Source organism: Lathamus discolor, chromosome 4, assembly GCF_037157495.1.
Source record: "Lathamus discolor isolate bLatDis1 chromosome 4, bLatDis1.hap1, whole genome shotgun sequence".
Taxonomy (NCBI): Eukaryota; Metazoa; Chordata; class Aves; order Psittaciformes; family Psittacidae; genus Lathamus; species Lathamus discolor.
Window position 1 is genome coordinate 123,375,253 of NC_088887.1, and position 18,187 is coordinate 123,393,439.

The 18,187-nt window shown below is 42.0% G+C and overlaps 1 protein-coding gene across 1 annotated transcript in view; it reads left to right on the forward strand.

Annotated features, from left to right (window-relative positions):
• Positions 1-18,187, forward strand: part of TENM4 (teneurin transmembrane protein 4) — a 772,055-nt gene that overhangs the window by 123,841 nt on the left and 630,027 nt on the right. Inside the window, exon 2 of the mRNA XM_065678851.1 lies at positions 17,330-17,489. The gene's annotated coding sequence lies outside the window, so the exon portion shown is untranslated. The remainder of the gene's footprint in view (positions 1-17,329; positions 17,490-18,187) is intronic.

The following is an 18,187-nucleotide window of genomic DNA, read 5'->3' on the forward strand; positions in this document are numbered from 1 at the left end:
TTTCAGCCAACAATGAAAGAATACGTTTCTGTACTACTTTTTAAGATGAGGAAACAGCTAGCCCAGGGTCACACAGAAGTCATCATGATAGAGAGAAACTGAATCTGGGTTCCTGTAGGTAACTTGTAAGATTATTATTTTCATCTCTGATTCATCAATGAGCAGCAAAGCTCATTGAGTTAGATAGAAAAGCAGAGATAAATGGCTCCCTTTCCCTTCCCTTCCCTTTATCCTTTCCCTTCCCTTCCCTTTTTCTTTTCCCTTCCCTTCCCTTCCCTTTTTCCTTTCCCTTCCTTTCCCTTTCATTTTTCCCTTCCCTTCCTTTCCCCTTTCTCCCCTTTTCTTTCCTTTTCCCTTTCTCTTTCCCTTTAACTTCCCAGCAACAGGAATCATGGGGTTATGGAAGGAGTCAAGGAATAATATTTTTGCTGTTGACTTCACTGACGGGCAGAATTTCAGGGCTCCTGAGGGTTATTCCCTTTTCATCCAAGTCTCATGTTCCTTGGGGATGTCCTGCAGCAGGGAGCTGTCGCCTGCTTCAAGGAGCGGAAAGGGCTAATAGAGAAGGCTTAATGGAGAGGATGTGAACTTGAAAGGAGGTGGTGCAAAGGCAGACTTAGTCATAAGAGAAAGTTGGGCATGGCCAGTATCAGTGTAGGAGAAATCCTGAGGAAAGAAAGGAACTGTGCCGTGAGCCAGTGGCAGAATCTGAAGATGGGCGGCTGAGAGCACACAAGACAAATGCGAGGAGCCAAGAGCTGGTGAGATGAGCATCAGGAGCAGAAAATTTAACCTTTAGAAACCTAGTGAGTCTGCAAATGTCATCTGTGTCGTTTATCTCTTTCTACCCCTCTCCCCATGCAGGGACTACAGCTTAAATGACAGTACCTACTGCCTGTAAGAGGGATGGGCCAAGGATCCAATAAATCAGGACATGCCAGCTATCCCAAAAGGTTCTCCATGGTTTGCACCTTTATTCCTCATCCTACGTCATGGCAAAGTCACACCTTTACTAAAGACCCAACTAAATACAATGTTTTGTCCCTGCCACAGACTTGGTCTAGGACTTTGGGAAGTCTCCTAACCAATTCATGCCTCTGTTGACCCATTTATAAATTAAGGGCAAGAATATTTATCTCTCTGATGAGGTGATGCCATGAAGTAGAATTCATGAACAGATATCAAGTCTCCTGAGCTGGTTAGAGTTTAAGCTTTGTGACAGTCTAATTTTCACTCTGCGTTCCTGAAGCCTTATGCAGTTGTCTGTGCATCTGTTTATCAGTCCCCTTACTCAAAACTGATCAAACTTACTCAAAACTGTCCCCTTAATCAAAACTGATTGCATTAATCGTGTTGGACAAGGGCTAGGAGTCTCCAAGAAAATATAATGAGGTACTGCTAAGTTTAACAAAAATCAATGGGAGAGTAGGAGGAAAAGACTGAAATTAATACCCTCCAAACCTGGGAGCAACCCTCAGCTTAGAAAGGCTGTGATAGGACTTTTTATCTGCTTGGTCTGACACTGTACGGACTGACCAGCCAGTTATCGCATGAATGTTATGGAACCAGCCACAGCATGTGGTGTCTTTTGCCAGGTGGTAATTGCTAGACTTAGAAGAGAGCCTGGAGGCATGGAGGGTACCGAGGGGAAGTGATTATCTACAGGATATCTGCAGGCTTGGGAAGTGAGAGCTGAGATCATAGGGAAATCAGGAAGGAAGGAAAAAAAATGGAGCTGTTGTAGTGGAGGGAGCCTGTAGATAGAGCAGAGCAGAGCCCCGTAGGTTTGCAGGCTTTGTTAGTACCCCTACTTGCAGAAATCCTTGTTAATTGTTATTAGAACATCTGTTTACTATTTTGAATGGCTGATTTCAAAAGAGTTTGCAAAATGACAGGAAATGAAACAGGAATGCTAAACAATTTTGGGTTTGGTGACAGCCAACATTTATTTCTGAAAACACTCATTAGTAAGGGAAGCCTCCAAAAGACATTTCAGAAATGGGTATTTAACTCAAAAGCCCAAAATATGGGAATAAAAATCAGCTTCATCTTTGATGCTGACATTCAACAGACAACCTTGAAGCTCTGTAACAGCATAAATCTGAAAAACACAATAGCTGCTAGCAGGTTTGCAAGGAATGAAGCCATTGTAGCTGTGGGATCAGCTACTGATGATCCTGCTTTGACAATGAAAGATTTGGGATGTCAAACGTCCTGCGTGCTGCAATGTGTATCACATGTTCAAGTGATGTTGAGTCAGAAAGGAAAGGTAATTGCCAGCAGCTTTTTAACTCTGTACCACCCTCAGTATGGTGCCAAAAAAGACCAGCATTGATGTTGGCTTCAAATGACTCTACGTGCTCAATACCTTATGATAAGGAGATAAGGAATGCTTGGCATGAAAACTGAACAGTGGAAGCAATGAAGCTAGAGGGTGGTGGTGGACGGTGGATAGTAGGGCTTAGTTTTCATGAACATTAATCATGTTTTATCTCCAATATCACAACTGGAGAAGGATTTTATGTGCGTGTGTGGTCTCATTAATCTTTTTAACATTATTAATACAAGAACCTATAATTGATTTCTTAATGTGTATAATAGCCATTTACCTGGTCTGGCAGAGAGGTGATGACAAGTCAGAGCTGCGAAACCAACTGAGCTACTAGGAAGTTTGCTCTACTGGTCAGATACTACAGACTAAATTGACGATTAATAATCTCAACCTCTATGAAGAACTAAGCCTCCCATGCTTTGCTCAGGCACATCTCTATTTTAAGTTCAGATGTAGGTGTAAGTGCAAGATAACTTCATCTTTTATACATTTCTAAGTAAAGAGCAAGGGAAGGGAGAAAGACAGTGGTACAAACACTCTCTGTCCATCCTTGGTTTCATTTTGAAGATGTAAAGAAACTGTCCTCCACAATATGCATTTTGTTCTTGTTTAACCTCATGTCATGCTATTGACTGCTCCTCATGCAGTGCATAAATGTTTGTTTCTGTGATAAAGCCACTCTTAGCACTAGGAATGGCAGTTTGGCCAAAACACATTTCCTTCTTTTTTCTTTTCCTTAATGAAGTAAATCAACCAACTTACTGCTTGTGTGAAGAGGTGGGTGTGGGTGTAATTTATTTTACACGGTCAAACAGGCAGACTAGCAAATTCCTAAATGTTGGTACCCTGCTTGTTTTCTGTGAAGTAAGGTGCCTGATCCATATAATTTCCAATGATGAGTCAAGAAACAGGAGAGAAATGGCAGAGAAACAATCGCTCTACTGTCTATGCATGGGGGGAAAATTAAAGTTTTATGTTTCAAATTCAATAGGAATAGGTGGAATGTTTTTATGTATTGAATGTTCCAATACATTGGAGATCTGGGCAACTTGCAAAGTTTTGATATAATGGAAATTAAGGGAAACTAGAATTTAGCCTGGAAGAGAAGTACTGCGTTCTGTTCCAAAGGAAGAATGGCTACTGCTCAGTTTGTGTCCTAAATCTTTGATAGAAATCATAAAATAATAGAATCATAAAATAAGTAAATAGTTTGGTTTGGAAGGGACCTTAAAGCTCATCCAGTTCCAACCCCCTGCCATGGGCAGGGACACCTTCCGCTAGAGCAGCTTGCTCCAAGTCCCTGTGTCCAACCCGGCCTTGAACACTGCCAGGGATGGGGCAGCCACAGCTTCTTTGGGCAACCTGTGCCAGTGTCTCACCACCCTCATAATAAAGAATTTCTTCCTGATGTCCAGTCTAACCCAACCGTCTTTTAGCTTAAAACCTTTACCCCTCCTCCTATTGCTATAAGCGCTGGTAAAAATTCTCCCTCCATCCTTCTTATAAGCCCCCTTCAAGAACTGAAAGGCCACAATAAGGTCTCCTCAGAGCCTTCTCTCCAGGCTGAGCAACTTCAGCCCTCTCAGCCTCTCTTTGTAGGAAAGGTGCTCCAGCTCTCCCCTAAACCAGTTTCTATTTTTGGTAGCCTAACAAAGACCCTGTGGATCCATAAGAGACGCCTTGCTTCTACTGCTCCAGGTTGCTCTTCCTACGAAGTTCACAGACCTTCCCATCTATTTAATGCTCTTCACCTCTTGATTCTTAAAGTATTTCTGCTATTTCTCTGCTTCTTTTACCTTTTCACTCAAATTTTACCAGGGTCTCCCTGTCAAGGAAATTTATGAGAGAATGCTACTAAAAGAACAGAGATCTTCGGAGAAGTTCTCTTTCAGGCATCTCTCTTCAGACATTTCTATATTCTCCACACATTCAGAAAAATATTAATGTCTAAAATACCTTATATTTTTGCCAATATCTTTTGCCTTCCAGATCTTCACACAGTGAGGATCTATGCAGGCCCTCTATTTGCATGATGAAGTGCAAAGTCAGGTCTTTCCACAGATTTTTCCATTCACCCCTGCCAAGCAATTCAGCACTGCCATGCCCCAGAGGGATCTGCATAAGAACTTTCGTGTCATTGGGTCTTTCGCATGTATAAGCATTTCCATGCAGGAAAAGGCTGAAGCCTTTATAGTCTATATAGATTAGTCTATATAAAGTATATAGTCTATAGTATATAGTATACATACTATATAGTATATAAGTATATAGTGTATATAAAGTCTATAGTACTTCCCTCTCCCAGTGCTTATATACTATTTCTTTTGAAGAGACAGCTTCCAGGGCTATCATTCCAAGAAATTTTCAACATCTCCATTCATTTTAAATGTTAATTAAATAGGAAATGGGGAAAATCAAGTAAAACAGCCAGAAATACAATCCAAGGAGGCAAATTGGAAAATTATACTTATGACTGGTTTAAATTTGCCAATGAGTTTGTTTTGAGATCCTGCATGCATGGTATGCATGTGTGTAGATGTATGTGTGTGTTTGTGCACATATGTGTGCATATGTGCACAAACACATAGAAGTTATACAGTGTTTACACATCATCTATCAAGGCTGTTTTCCCCTTCCTCTATTTAAGCTGAATTTCTTAAGTTCGTGAATCCCAAGGCATCCTCAGAAGTATCTGCATGTGAACTTGAGCCAAGTCCTAAGGGAGACTTGTATGGCATTTGCAAACCCTGTTGACATTTAGAACAAAAGTCAAGCCCTGAAAACATAACAAAATTATGGGTTAGTTCTCTTTTCAGTGCCTTCATAAATTAGGAATGCTGTCATCCTTGTCATTTAACACTATGGCTGCATCTGCATAGAAATTCATATTAACAGCACTGACCCACCGGTCACTGAGCCCTAAGTATGGGCCTCACTATGGCCCGCAGTGACTTTGCTTTAGCAGGGCTGCATCAGCTAACACATATTCTGGGCTTTCCAACCAGAAATCAGTGGTGATGGAAAGAAAGAAAACAAACTGGACTGTTTCTTTGTGTAGCAACACATATTTGCTCTTCATTTTATTATTGGCCCAAACCCCTTGTGGAAGTTCAAGATCTCTACTAGATGAAGAATGCAGTCTTCAAACAATCTCAGTTTTTATATACTCAATATCAATCTGCCTGATTTTAGTGGCCAAAGAGAGCTTGGCCGTGGCCCTTCCTTCTTGAATTACCTCACTGAATTCAATGCAAATGATCTGGCAACCTTTGAAAGCATTCTAACTTAGATAGGGAGCCTGAGATTTTCAGCATCCTTAGTTTAAAACTGTGCTTCTGAAAGAGCTTGGCTCTGGCCCCTTAAGCTGTCCAAGTTATATTTATAGTCACACTTGGCATCTACCTGCCGCAGATCTCAAGGCAGCTTTACAAATCACTGCTCCCCTTAGTTTACAAAGAAGTTAAGAAGACTTGAGAGCACTCAGTAGCAGTTGTCCAGACTCCTGGTCTGAAGAGTTATTATGCTCTGAACTGCAGTGTCCCTGCAACGTTAGAAACTATATAGTCTGGAACAAAACTAAACAAAGCTGCCTTGATTCACTCTGAATACTACTGTGGTAGGTCTAAAGAAGGAAAAAATGTATAAATATAAATGCAAGCTACTGATCCTATGGTTAGAATGTCAGTAAGGACACTTTAATACTATACATAGAGAAAGTGTGTATATAGTATTAAGGAGATGTGTGTATTTTATCTTCTGTCAATGCATAAAGCTGTCTGAGTGTAATAATAATTCTCAGCTGGGCCTACCTCTGCATAGATTGCTTACAAATCATGGCAAACATTTGTACAGAGCAAAGCACAAGGCACAGATGAATAGGAAAAAGCTTCAGGAAAAGCCTAGCCCTGAGCAGGGACACCTCTGGAGAGACCATTATGTATTTTACTATATAAAGCTAAAATCTACAAGAATGCTGAAGTCCATGTTTAGCTCCACAGTTTGCAGGTGTGATAGAACTTTACGAAGCGGATAGTCAAATGTTGCAGTCTTGTGAAACTCCTTTTCTTCTAGGGATGAGAAAACTTTTGGTATTAAATACTTCAGCAGAAATAACCTTCTTTCTAGCAGAAGATGTCAAAGAACTGTGAAAGGTTCAGAAAATATGTATAACTAACTTATCTGGATGAGAGAAACAGGCTTACAAGTGCCTCGTCTGAGGAATGAATCTTCACTGCAGCATCATCTGTTCAGACCACTGTGAGCATTGTAACTCATCACAGGGTAGACTACAGTACCATTCAGACTGTGCGTTGACATATAAAATACTGGCATATGGTAAACATATGCTATATTATTTTGTAATTGCACTTATACAGAATGTAGAAGTTTTGGTTTTCATTGTTATTTTAATTTTGTTTTTCTTTCAAATCAACTTAAGGAAGGAACTACAACTTTGGACACAAAACTGAGGTCAGTGTTTCCTCCCCAATCAGCTTCATGGCCTCATTCTTTCCCCAGCAGGATGATGGACTGATTGTAGCCCTGCCAAACTCTCTGTCCTCAGCCAAATGTGCCAATCCCTAGGAAGCTCCTGGTCCAGATCTTGCTTTGCCTCAGGTCTCTCCCTCCGCTATTGTCCCTGTTCAGTCTCAGTCTATTGAAGGCCAGCACTCTAACGACAGGGAATAGCATTTTCTTTTTCATTTCCTTTGCAAGGGTAATGGCTTTAACCTGCCAGAGGAGGGACTGAGATGAGCTCTAAGGCAGAAGTTCTTCACTGTGAGGATGGTGAGGCACTGGCACAGTGGCTGCCCCATCCCTGGCAGTGTTCAAGGCCAGGTTGGACACAGGGGCTTGGAGCAAGCTGCTCTAGTGGAAGGTGTCCCTGCCCATGGCAGGGGGTTGGGACTGGATGAGCTTTAAGCTCCCTTCCAACACAAACCATTCTGTGAAGTCACCATTGAAGTGTATTCCCTTTCTGCTTTTATTTATATGCCTGTTATTTTTCCTGGTCAAGGGAGAACAGTAATGACAGTGAATGCTTGAAAAACAGATGGAAACTATTTGAAAAGTTAGTTAAAGAGATTTAAATGCCAGTACCATTTCCAGTACATTCATTGCCAGATAAATGCATACACTGGGAGATGATCAGGATATTAGACATAGACCAAATGCTATTGCAAATAAAGGGTCTGTACTGTTATCAGTATGCTCTATCATTTAGTTACCTTTCCTTGCTTGAAGTAAGAAAATCAGAATTTCTTTATCAGGAAAAATGAAGAAATAAGAAAATCTGTTGTTTCCTATTCATAGAATCATCGAACCACAGAATGGTTTGGGTTGGAAAGGACCTTAAGATCATCCAGTTCCAAACCCCCTGCCATGGGCAGGGACACCTCACACTAAACCATGGCACCCAAGGCTCTGTCCAACCTGGCCTTGAACACTGCCAGGGATGGAGCACTCACAACCTCCCTGGGCAACCCATTCCAGTGCCTTACAGTAAAGTAAAAAAGTCCACCCTTACAGTAAAGAACTTCTTCCTTATAGCCAATCTAAACTTCCCCTGTTTAAGTTTTAACCCATTACCCCATGTCCTATCACTACAGTCCCTAATGAAGAGTCCCTCCCCAGCATCCTTATAGGGCCCATTCAGGGAACAGTCTCTTTAATCTGTATCTTCACAGTCCAGCTACCTTTTTCTCTGGGTTTGGGAGGGTTTTCCCCTCTTTTTATCTTTATCTTTTCCTTCTTTTTCTTCTTTTTCTTTTTTTTTTTTTTTTTTTTTTGTCCTTCTTTATTTCTTTTTTATTATTATTTTTTAATACAAATAAAGAAATGCCTATAGAAGTTGTCATCAATTTGACACAATAAGTGGAAGCCTACTTCTCCTCATTCCCAATGACATTTAAATCCCAAAGGCATGAATGGCCACTGCAGACTAACCTCATTTCTGTAATTCATTTGGCTTCATGCAGCTGTACATGGGATAAATTTAGTCATTATTTTCAAATGTGAGCTAATAACTCAACTGAAATTCAGGTGCAAAGCATGCAACTGCAGGGACAGTGCTTTACACAGATCGTCATCTTAGCATAGAATCATAGAATAGGATCTTCCTCATGTTTCCAATTGCATTTGATAACTTTTCTATGAAACCTCTTGTCTGTGTCATAGATCTTCAGGAGGAATTCTGCCTTGACATGTAGGAATATCTTGGTATACCACAGCTATAGTCCCTCTCAGCTGTCGTCTTCCATCAACATAACAAGATCTATCAGACTAGTTTTACCCTCTAATCTCTGTAGAAATGCTAGCGTGGACATAACCTGGGGTGCCTTTGGGCTGACCTTGCCTAGATCACCTTTTGTATGTCCCTAAGTCTGTCACTTTGATTTTTATCACATGGCTTTCTTGATATTTGTACTTGGCTGAAGAGGAGCACTTTGAATTCTGGTCTTGTGAGCTACAGCTAAACATAGGAAAGCAGAAGAGGAGCAGATTCAGAGACTGAAGGAGTTTATTCTGAAGGCCTGACACCCCTATTATAATTATTTTGGTGTGCTGCTTTGAGCTAGCTCTACTCTAGTCCCATAGGATAAATGCCCATTAGTGGCTGAAAACGTCAAGTGAACGTCTGAAGCCCATCTTTCCCTTCACTTGTATGTGAAAGGGATCCAGCTTGCTCCAAGGCAACTCTGAGATGCAAACCAAATCACAGTGAGTGGGCACCATCAACAGATACTCTGCGGTAGCACCCTCCTGATGCAAAGTAAAACACTAGTGTAGATGCATACATATGAGGCACAGAATACTTGTTACGTTTTTGTTTCCAGCTTTGTTGGACCGCTGATTTAACAAAGAACCTGGATAGCTTCATTCAGGCAGGACAGCCTGTTTGCAGCAAGCATCTCTGGTGGTTAGGTGGGTATCGTAATGCAGTTTATGAGGCAAATGCCTTCTCTCACCCCTTAAAAAAACACATAACCAGTGAAATTAGGCAATCTCTTCATATTTCTTCACTCTGTTTTTCATACAAAATAGGGGAGAGGGGCCATGTTTTAGTGAGGCTGGATTTACAATTGAAACTGCAATGTGAAGCACAGACTCAGCCTTGTTTCAAGGGGGTGTGGGTAGATATGACTGAGGAGGTAGCATCCATGCCATTAAGATTGCAGGAAAGCTAGGGATAGTACATGTCCTTTAGAAAAATCAGTATATTTGGAGAAGCTGGTAGCTAAACAAGAATGGTTTGTGCACAAAACATAAACTTGATTTTGTTTCTGTATTTTCTAACAGATAATAGTTTTGTAATAAACACTTTCCTCTTCAACCGTGTATCCTGTTGTGAATCATAGAATGGTTTGGGTTGGAAGGGACCATAAAGCTCATTCAGTTCCAACCCTCTGACATGAGTAGGCTCACCTTCCACTTGACCAGGTTGCTCAAAGTTCCATCCAACCTGACCTTGTTATCCCACAGGGATAATGGAGCAAGTCATGAGCATTTATCTAAGGGAAAATAGAACCGCCTAAATATTAGGAAATATTCTGCATACTTCAGATAGAAAAAAAAATTTACTTCCATCTAGGCTATAAATTCCTACAGCCTCCTGCTGACCTTGGTCATAAAACCACTGATGTTTACAATCTATAAGTAAGGGATTAGATGGGGAAACCTATCAGCTATACAGTATCACACTAGGCATTTTAATGCCTGAAGATGATGCAAGAGGAGAGCAGGGAAGATGGCTTGCAGATTCTTTTTCCTTCCACTAATTTATTCAGCCCCCACACACTGCCTTGACCTGTGATCTTGCATAAGCCTCAAACCAAGCTTTATCAGTGCATGGTTATATGGATGTCAGCGTATTAAAAAAGCCTGACTGATGCTGTGAAGAGTGTTGGTGGCATGGGGGATGAGCGTGGCTGGGCAAAGCCGTGAGCAATCAGACACTTCATTCTTCCTTTAAGAAGTGTTAGATATCCCGGCTGTGGTATTCTGGCTCCTTCTAAAACGTGTCAGCTTAAACAATCCCTGCAGCACACATCCCTTTGCTCTAGTCCTGTAAGAGCCGTTCTGTTCCACCCCACAGCTAGCACTGAGATTTGTATATAAATGAAAGCTACTGAAATGATTCATGGCCACTTCGTTATTGCTGCTGTGCTGGATGAGAGGGGTTGGAGTATTTGCAGTACCTTATAGAAATATCCTCGGCTGGAGGGAAACAGGTAACAGTCTGGGCTGCCTCCAGCAGAGGGAAGTGGTACACACACACGCAAAGCAAAGCAGCCAGGAAAGATGTCAGGTCTTGTGTTTGCAGAGCTGCAATTTCCCCCTGCCAGCACAAACGACTGATTTAATCCCCTTTGCTTCCTTGCCACAGTGGTCTTAACCCAGAGCAAGAAATGAGGTGTCACCATGCTAACCCTCGCATACACCCCCCATGCAATAAGACTTATGTAGACACTGGATTTTAAGTCTCAGAGTAAGTGCTGGGAAACACAGGTGCAGCAGGGCTCTAAATGCAGTTTTGTTTTGAAGTGTAAGGTTTTACTATTATATTACAGAGGCTACTTTAAGCTGGGGTTGCCTTTTCTCTGAAACTCATCTGTCGGGATGACAGGGACACCCTTGAAATGTCTTGGGCTTGTACAGACGGTCCCAGCCCTACCTACAAGTAAATCCACATGTGGATGTACACTCGTATTCCTGCACACCGACACACAGACACATAGTTGTGAGGTTTTTCCCTCCCCTTTTGCTTGTCGTACTCACATCTTTCTGTAACAACAGGATCCCCTTTGGATGTACACAAATACACGCACATGCGTACACAAACCATGCAAAAATGCACACATATTTCACATGGAAGACATCCTTTCACCACTTCTGCTTGACAGTTATACATCTTTTAAGTGTATTTGGCTCTTCCCTTAGCTTCTCTGCCTTTAGAAAGAGCAGAAGCCTGCTGGAAGATGTCCTTAACCTACACATCCCTGAACTGCCTTAATACTGTTTGCAAAGCAACCAGATAACTTTGTCTCTCCCTCACCCCATCTAGAGCTGCAGGGAGGCAAGTTTTGCCTCCAGCTTTCAAGCTTTTGGATGCATGGATTTTCCACGCTGAGTGGGTAACAAGAAGATCCTATTAAAGTGAAATCAAGTAGCAAAAGGATTGTCAGCGCAGTAAATCAGAAATGCCATCCTAAAGTGCCAATCCTTCCTTCACCGCATCCCTTCCTGCTCACTACAAGAAAGAAAGGGGGGTGGGGGAGAAAGCTGGTGCAGGGGGATAAAAGAACAACAGAGATCAACAGAAGCACTGGCAACGTCTTGATTTCATATGTAGGAAATTAATTGTGGCTGCTAAAGACGCAGCCTCCTTAATGAAGAGGCTGCTGCAACATCATCGCAACAACTAGCAACCCGCATGTTTGATTACAACAGGTTGAGCCACTGCACACTCCCTTGTGCCATGCTCAGAGAAAATAAACCTAATGTCTATACCGGAGGCTTCTTCGTTCCCTATGCAGAGATCTACTTTAAGGCAGGCTTTTCACGGCACCTTTCTATGCCAAGAAGGGGCTGGCAGTGGCTTATTTACCTACTTACCTGTCCTTGAGCTGTGTGGCTTTTAGTTGAGCAAATTAAACGGGCTGTGTCGAGTGATGCTTTGGGCCTTTTGAGTCTGGATTTAATTCTCAAAAGAGTTTTTGCTTAAAACCAGCTTTTCAAGTTTTCAAGCAACTATCGGCAGTCTGCAGGATGCAGTTCTCTTAAAGGACCTTGGTGCCTGTGAGTAAGAAAGATCATCATCCTATCTGGCTACATTGCCTGCTTTTAGGTTTCCTATGTATTTGTGATAGACTGAAAGTGGAACGAGGGCTTGTCTTTTCCTATTAAATTGCTTTACGTGTTTGCTGTGAGTGACGATGGGACCAGATTTTCAGCTGCTGGGAGTTACTTTAAACCCACTACTAGCAGACATGTTTATTTTTTAATGCTGTAATAGCACTTTTAATATTCCTGAGTGGATACACTTATTTGCGTTGCTCTGAGTAACTAGTTCTGACTTGCAGGACATTAGTGGTAAATACTTGAAAAACTCTTCTAGTCAGGAACTTTGATTTTAGTATCTAAAGCAGAGGAAAATCTCAATATCTGGTTTTGGCAATGGGGGTGTTTAGAATTTGTTTTCCAGGATCTTAGCAGCAACCAAATTTCAGGGGCCAAATGCTCACTTGTGTAAGTTGAATTCTCTCTGAGGCAAGGAATTCTGTGGTCCATCAGAAGAGCTGGCTGTTGTTATAGACATGCAGTGATTCTTTTCCTCTCGGGTGCCTTGGAGAAGAAACAAAAAAACTGCGTGAAAGAGAAAAACATGCCCTAAAAATATGCACCAGAAGATGCCTTTTCTCTTTAATACACTGCAGAAAGTTTTTGAGATGTTGAGCCAAACATACTAAAGCAAAACATGTATTAAATCTGGCATGCCACTATATAGTGAACTGTTTTTTTCCTGTGGTTTCTGTAGTCTAGTGGTGTTTGGTTTTTTTCCCTGTGCTATGCATGAGCACTGTATTCAAGCATATTGTGTTTTTACATACGCACATACGTTTGGTAGGGGGAGAGAGGAAAGCATAAAGAATCTTAGAGAGCAAAAAAGCAGAGGTCCCTTTCATTGTTGGAGTTGTCATGCATTCATCAGGAGCAGGATGCAATAGACGCTGTCAGAGCTCTCAGTGATGCTCAGGACAGAAGTACAGTAAAATAACCAAGCTCAGGCCCTGCTTCAGAAGTGTTGGCTCACTGTTTACTACTGTGAGTAGCTAGAGTTCATCGTACACCATGCTGGGCTCTTAAGTGACTGCAAAATAGTCTCAGTCTAGAGATCTGCATGCTTCATCCCAAATAAATTCTGGATAGTTCTCTTGTAGGCAAAAGGTTTTTCCAGATCTGGTCTGATGCACCTGAAATGAGAATTTGGGCCTAAATAGGATATAGAATAGTTACTATTAATATTATTATTATTAGCACTGCCGTTATCTCTATGTAAACAAAATACCACATACCATGACAAAACTGCTGCTTTTATCTCTCTTTGTAATGCCCCAAATCCTGTAATCTAATTGTTACACATCCTTGCTCAAAAGAAAGGCTCAAATATTAGCTTAAGGTTGTAATAGCAATTAGCCCTGCAGAAGCTTAAGCTATCTGTGCAGATCACAGGGTTTGCTTACCACATATTTTATCAGAAGGTTAACTCAGGCGCTTTATCGTCTAACACTGGAAATCCTGAATTCAGCTGATTTTTTAGGTGTCTGTCCTGAATGATTGTGCTTTATCTTTTATGCTATGTGTGAGTGTGCATTAAATACAGAAGGACATGCAAAGGGTAAGAAAGGGGAGAAAATGGGGGGGAAACCACGTGTTCTAGGAGCGGAAAGGTACTAAATAATGCCAAAATGTGTTTGAAAGAGGAGTGGTGGTGGGATCTGCTTAACCGATGGTAGAACCGAGGCAGAAGTGTGTTTTCATTCCCCTCTGTTGGTCCGTGGGTAGTAATTCACTCCTGAATGCAGAGGTAAGCAAGGCAGCTCCGCTCCCTCTTATGTGTTCTGGTTTCCCAGGGAAATTCCCACACCAGAGGTTTGGAAACTGAATGCTCTGACTTTGACAGTGGCAAATTTACTGCATGCCTTTACTAAGAGGATTTTAAATTGAACTTTTGAAACCTAATCCAGTTTGTCTTCTGGTGCCTCTGTTTATTTGGAGAGGGAATCATAAGTCTCCTTCTGTAGGTTGCTCTCTGCTTGTGTCCTGCTTTTCTGCTTTTCCTTAACCTTTCCCTATTGGTAAGCATCTGAAACAAGGTATAGGATTAGGAGGCCTTTTACATTTAACCAGGTTGATTGTTCTTAGGCTCTGAAGATAAAAGAGAAGGAAAGTCCTTATTAGAGAAGCTTACTCTAACCCAGGAGTTAGAACAACTAAGTCTCTCTATTAGCAATTTGAATCACAGATCCCTCCCCAACAAAATCATACACTCCTTCCTTCCTTTGCTTCTCCACTTCAGTAACACCTCAGCCCTCAACATGGCCTTCGTTTCCATTTTTTGTCTACCCTTGCTCACACATCATAGAATCACAGAATGGCTTGAGTTGGAAAGGACCTTAAGATCATCCAGTTCCAACCCTCCTGCCGTGGGCAGGGACACCTCACACTAAACCATGGCACCCAAGGCTCTGTCCAACCTGGCCTTGAACACTGCCAGGGATGGAGCATTTACCACTTCTTTGGGCAACCTGTGCCAGTGCCTCACCACCCTCACAGTAAAGAACTTCTTCCTTATCTCCAACCTGATCTTCCCCTGTTTCAGTTTGAACCCATCACCCCTTGTCCTATCACTACAATCCCTGATGAAGAGTCCCTCCCCAGCATCCTTGTCCCTTCAGACACTGGAAGCTGCTCTGAGGTCCCCACGCAGCTTCTCTTCTCCAGGCTGAACAGCCCCAACTTTCTCAGCCTGTCTTCATACGGGAGGTGCTCCAGTCCCCTGATCATCCTTGTGGCCTCCTCTGGACTTGCTCCAACAGCTCCATGTCCTTCTTATGCTGAGGACACCAGAACTGCACACAATGCTGCAAGTAGAATCTCACAAGGGCAGAGTAAAAGGGCAGGATCACCTCCTTAATACTGCCTCTAGAAAGGTCCCCTCTCCTCCCCTGGCCAGCTGCATTGTGTGCAGATCCAAGAGGTCCCTAACAGGTAGCTGAGCTGGCCAGTTTGCATGTGCTGACTGGCCAGCTGGCAGCCCGAGCAATGCAATTAGCTAACGAGCTTACACCACCGCCTCTCACTCAACCGAGCTGTGCTTTGTCGTCGTCTCCCACGCCACTGACTCCTATAAAACATGTGGGATATTTATAGCTTTTAAGCTTTCACCCCTCTAGAGAACAGGGTGAAATTAGCCACCAGGTTCTGAGTATATTGCTGGGTGCAGGATTGACAGATGGGGAGCCAGATGGACAGACAGCGCTCCCATAAAAGCTTTATTTCCTCAGGAAAAGGGGCTGTTGCGTCTCAGCACTACTAGGATGGAGTTATAGGGTGGGGGGGATTATGACCCTCATTAACAGATGTCATGTGTCAGGCACTTCTGCAAAGAGATGTAGAGGAAAAGCAAGTGAAGTGCCTCATTTTGTTTTGAAGGTGTGAGTTTAAGTCCTGTTCTGTCTTTGCAGATTCACAGCAAACGGTGGTAGCTACTCATTCAAAAGGGAAAGGGAAAAGAAGGCAGATTTGTCACTAGCTCCGTTACTCCTTTGTGCATTGTCATTTAAAAGCATTCTTGTGGCTTTTCTTAATCCAACCCAATAGGCTCATGAAAGCTTTTTCTGATGCTTTACTTTACCCAGCCCAACAGGATAAATTAAATAGCATATTAAGACTGTAGTCTCTCATCTAGCAAATGACTGAGCCCATCCTCTGACCCAGTTGCACTCCGAAAATGGCTGGATCAGGGATGATCAAGCCTAACAGGCAACATAGCTATATCTGGGGATTTCAAACAAGAAAAAAGACCTTTTTTGAGTGCTACTAGCTAGTGAATCTTGAACCCACCACTTAAACATCACTTTCTAAAGCTTTAGTCACTAGATGTGAAAATGCTACAACAAAAATCCAACTTCTGCAACCCCTCACTGGGGTTCAGTAGTAGTGGTGTAGTTTTTAGACTCTTTGGTCCCTGTTAGACTCATGATTGAGTTAAAGTCTATATGATCAAGGACTTATACAGCCTCTTGCATATAGACAGTATATTTTATAGAATCATAGAATAGTTAGGGTTGGAAAGGATCTTAAGATCATCGAGTTCCATCACCCCTGCCATGGGCAGAGACACTTTTACGGCATCACTCCTTTGCAGCATCCTAGGGCATGTGGGGAGTGTAAAGGCAGAGAAAGGTGAAATACCATTGTTGGGATAATTATCATGTGCAGAGCTGTTATGAGAGCAAAGCCCACCTCCACTGGTTATCAGATTTCCCCCAGGAATGCAGGTGTAACCTTTGGCTGAGCCCAAATTCCTGCTGCAAGTGTTGATCAGCAAGAATACTTTGAGTTGTCCTCACCGCTGTGTTCATCTGAAGGCTGGAAGCTTGTCTGTAGGTGCTGACTGCAGTGTGGGGCAGCCTGAAATGGAGCAAGTAAAAAAGTTACAGAAAGTAATGCCATTACCTGCATTTTTGACTGAAACGGTGTTACTCAGTTTTATTTTAACTTGTAGGATACCTATGAAAACATCTCATGCTTTTGATGCCATGCATAAAGTCACCACAGCTAAGGGTCTCCAATACGATAAAATAAGCACTGCTGGAGCACTTCAGAACAACTTTCACTCCTCATTTTCCAGTAATCCGTTGTGCCTTCGGTGCAGACAGCTTTGTAATCATTCCCTCTTTCTCTCCCTTCGCTGCAAAAGTTCCTCTTATAAAAAAACCCATCAGGTCCAATCTTCAAAAATATTCACTGACTTCTAAGGGATGTTCTCATGTCTCTGAGTTCCGAGTTACTGTAGAAAATTTACTTATGGAGGATGGCAATCCAAATAATCTTATTTTTGTCTGAAAGTACATAAAGGTCGTATCAAAATCTCATTGGAGCTCCATCCTAGGAAAAAAAGAAGTTGCTTGCTTATGAAATTCTGTTATAAATGAATTTTGCATCCGGTCCTGCAGATGTACATGCCTGTTTCTTTGTGACCCCTTGCAATGAAGAAAGGCAAGAGATGTGAGTAGAGATGTGCAGGATTAAATCTGTTGCTTTCATTTCTTTTCTTTTCTTTTTTTTTTTTTTTTCCCTATGGCATTTTAATGATAAAAGACCAATTTCTGCCCTTGCTTAACCTCCAGCAACCCCACTGATTTCCTTGTTCATTCCAGATTGTAATGAATGACTTTACACACTGGAGCCCTTTTGTTCTTTCTCTTCCAGATTGAGTGTCTCAGCCCAGACAATGGGCTCCTGCCCACAGGAGTATAAGACTGGGATCAAAACACTGACTTTAGCAGACATGCTCCATCACTACTGAGAGCTGAAGCTGGTCCCTGATATACAAACTTTAATGGAGCATCAGCCAGGGAAGAACATGCAAGTAAGCACCATTTTTAACTCCTTAGCAGAGTTTGTGTTTGTATCAGCCCTGACTCATGGTTTATATACATAGGGTATGTATTAAATATCGCTGTACTTGCACTACATGTATCTATTTGAGATAATTATGGCTATTGTAATACTGGAGGGACTCAGTCTGTAATGCATTTATCCTCACAACATCTGATAAAGTGAGGAAGTGTTTTTATCTGTATATTATATAGAGGAAACCAAAGCCTAGATAATTTTTTGCCACACCAGGGAACTGAACCTGGGTTTTCCGAGTTGAAAGCTAGCACTCAGACTGTTGGTCTGTCTTGATTTAAGCAATACAAATAGGCACAAAGAATAGCGCTCCTTGTAAATTGGGGATACTGAACTACTTGTTCATGATACAGCAGACATGATAAATTGCTTACTCTTAAATAAAGTGTTTGGGAATTGTCACGTAGCTACGGAGAGGCCACGCTGTTATTAATGATGCACAAGGCATATATTTCAGCTCATTCTTCCATATCCATATTGACTCTAAAGTGCAAATAATAATACAAACTAGATTTTGCCAGTAAACTAACACAATTTATCTGGAGGACAGAGCAGAAAGCAGAAGCAGAGCCTGCTTGTTCCCTGTTCATGGATGGTGGCATGTCTGCTGATGGATGCAGCCCAGGCAGGGGACAGAGGACGTGTTGGTGCTGT